This window comes from Morone saxatilis, unplaced genomic scaffold (genome assembly GCF_004916995.1).
Source record: "Morone saxatilis isolate NCDOM2014 unplaced genomic scaffold, NCSU_SB_2.0 Contig17, whole genome shotgun sequence".
In the NCBI taxonomy this organism is placed as follows: domain Eukaryota; kingdom Metazoa; phylum Chordata; class Actinopteri; family Moronidae; genus Morone; species Morone saxatilis.
The window spans coordinates 1,786,325-1,789,422 of NW_023339729.1; positions in this window are offsets into that span (position 1 = coordinate 1,786,325).

The window sequence follows — 3,098 nt, forward strand, 5'->3', positions numbered from 1 at the left end:
AGTGCTCCTTCTCCTCATAGTTGTAGCTTGGCCTCTGTGTGCCTGGCAGGGATCAGCGTAATCTGAACCTCCCAAGGGGCACGTTGCAAAAAAGGAGTAAAAACGTCTGTTGCTTTTATATGTATGTTTGAAAGGCCCATCGCTCCCTATTGCTGTCCCCTCGCTGAGAAGGTGATCAGCTGTTTGGGTGGCCAGTCAAGCCAGTCTTTTTGTTTGCATGTTTGAAATCCCCCCATGATAATTACTGTGCTACATTATGCAGCCTTGAATCTGGGCAGGCGGATTGGCCTGTGTTTGAAGTAAGAGTGAAAAGGGGCCTGCAGCGCACAACCACATATTTCAAATCTGGAGAGCAGTAGTTTGAAATTGTGGTTATGTCATTTCACCAGCTGATGACTGTTTTCTAGCTGAGCACTGCATTGTCACTGACACAGAAGAGCTAAAAAGACGAGTCACTGGCGAGTGCCCTTATTAAATGATGTTTTGGTGAAGCAGAGAGCAGACATCCATTCATATTTTACGTAAGAACACGAGGACTAGGCTCAGTTGGGTTGTTGTCTTTGGCAATAGTTTAAGACATGAAAAGAAATCATCCAGGCAGTAGATGTTGTTCTGGTAGGTCTTTGTCTCTTCAGCAGTACAGAGGAACACTTTTACCTCCTTGAAATTGAGTTTTGGTGTTTGGAGAGCCTGACACCAAAAGCAGCTATGCTTTACTAAATAATTTGCAAACCTGCAATGGGATTCAGCAGCAACAAAAGGCCCACAGTGAGACAGACACCGTCAGTGAATATATGAGCAGATCACTAGATATGCAGCAATTAGTCGATTGACCGATTAGTTGGCAGCTATGAAATTAATCGCCAATTATTTTGATAATTAATTCATTGCTTTGAGTCATTTTTTTAACAAGAATTCTCTGATTTCTCTGACCTGATCTGAGTCACAGCAGGATTCTGACAGGATTCTTGCTGGATTCCAGCTGAGACGCAGCTGCAACTGTTCTGCAGCGTTATAAAACGGTTTCATCTTGTCACAAACAGACAAAAGTCTTCTTTAAACATCTTTAATAAGTCTATAAATAAAAGGAAAATTCCAAAATATGGGACATTTACCAGGTTTAAGTTGCCTGAAATAGCAAAAATCTGTTAAATGAATCTGCCATATGTAACAGCAGAAAGTTACATACTGCATATTATGCACCATATGTGTCCTCATTTACATTGACCACTTGAGGACGATAAGGCCCGACAGGAAAGTCCGCTTAAAGGACCTCTTGAGCCTGGAAGTTCCCATCTGGGTGGTGCAGCCCTTTCAGACGGATGTGGCCGAATACAGGCCCATCTCGTCGGCATTCAAAGAAATAACGAGGCCCGGGCTACTTCCCGACCCTCTGGCTGGGGCAGTAAGTGGGTCAAATATGCGCAGTGTTACCCACTCCAGTCTGATTCTTACTTTCCCAACAACATACCTACAGTAGTTGAGTCTTCCACACGCAGCTCTTGTCTTCTCTTTTTGATTAGCTGTAATTAAAGCTTGAATGTCAAATTTCTAACCTGTGCATTTTTTAAGTTTACGTTTTTTTCTCAATGAGAATTTATTAATAATGATATATAGTTATGTTTATTCCCTGAATATTAATGTAGATTATTATTGTTATTTATTCTGATAATCATCATCATAGTTATAAACATAATAATAATCAATATTAATATTAAGCAAAAACAATTAGCCTTATACCTTCTGCCTCTTTTGCTCTCCACATGGACTGTATACCTGCATGCAAGCAAAGCCTTCTTGGTTGCCTGTAAATACTACTGAAAACCAAACGCTTCTGATGCCCAAATCTTGTCCCTCGCCTACATATTCTACATTCATTTGTACAGATTCTACATTCATATCTAGAATCTGTTTCTAGACAGTAGGGTGAGGCAATAAATTCATAGATACATTTGAAAGATACAAGAAACTATTTGCAGATACCAAGAGGGATAGGTAAGAAAATATGTTTTTGTAACTTGCCCTTTAGGTCAGCACTGACTATTCATTTTCATACTGAAATGTTTTGATCTGCCTTGTGTGTAAGAGTTCCACATTTAGATGTGTGTTGTTGTCAGTGCAGTGTGTGACAGTGGAGCCAGCAGCGGTGTCTCTCAGAGAGCATGGTGTCCCTTTCCCTCCTCCTCCAAGAGCAGTGGCTCTGCTTTTGTGTGCTAATGCACTTTTTGGCCTTCCTTTTAAAATCCTACCACTTTTTCCTGTATTTCTTCCAGCTTGGGGTTCTCAGAACTTACATGACTAACCGCATCAGTGACCCTCTGCCATTCTTCTTTTTTCTTTTTCTCTGAAATGTCACTGCTCAAGCCTCCAGACAATCTATTTACTTTCTTTTACACTAGTTTCTTCTTCAAAGTTCAATGGCAGTGGAATGGAAATTATACTTCAGGGTTTTCTCTCACCGGCCTACACCATCTTACCTAAGTGACCCTTTTCCTGCTCACACAGTGTGACAGTTGAGTGGAGATGTCCATCAGTAACTACCTGCATAATAATGAACTTATTAGATTAGTCAGTTAATCAATTACTCGATTGACAGAATAACAAGTTAGTTATTAATTTAGTCTACAATTTTGATAATTGATTATTCTTTTAGGTAATTTTTTCAACAATGGCAAATATTTCCAGCTTCTACAATGTGAAGATTGGCTGCTTTTAGCCTTTCGTGATTATAAACTGATTAGGGCTTACCCCGACTAAAGATTTTCCTAGTTGACTAGTAATAAATTAGCTCCTCTTTCTCCGTTTCAAGCCTCTTCTGTTCTGAGTTTTTTCCCCACACAATACACACACTACTAGTGTTTAAACTCCCCTTGCCCTTTGAGCTCCCAGTCCAGGTACAGTCAGCCAAAAGGACTGCTAACTAGCTAGTGGCAGCAGCTAGTACAGTTGGTAAGTGACTCCCTTTGTTGCAACAATCCTCTGATACTTGTCCCAGTGACAAGGCGCAACTCCTGAACAGAATTCAACGTTTTTGTTCTTCTGCGACTATCTGGCAAAAACTGTGATTATCTGGTTATCATGGCTCCTGTCAGTGGGGG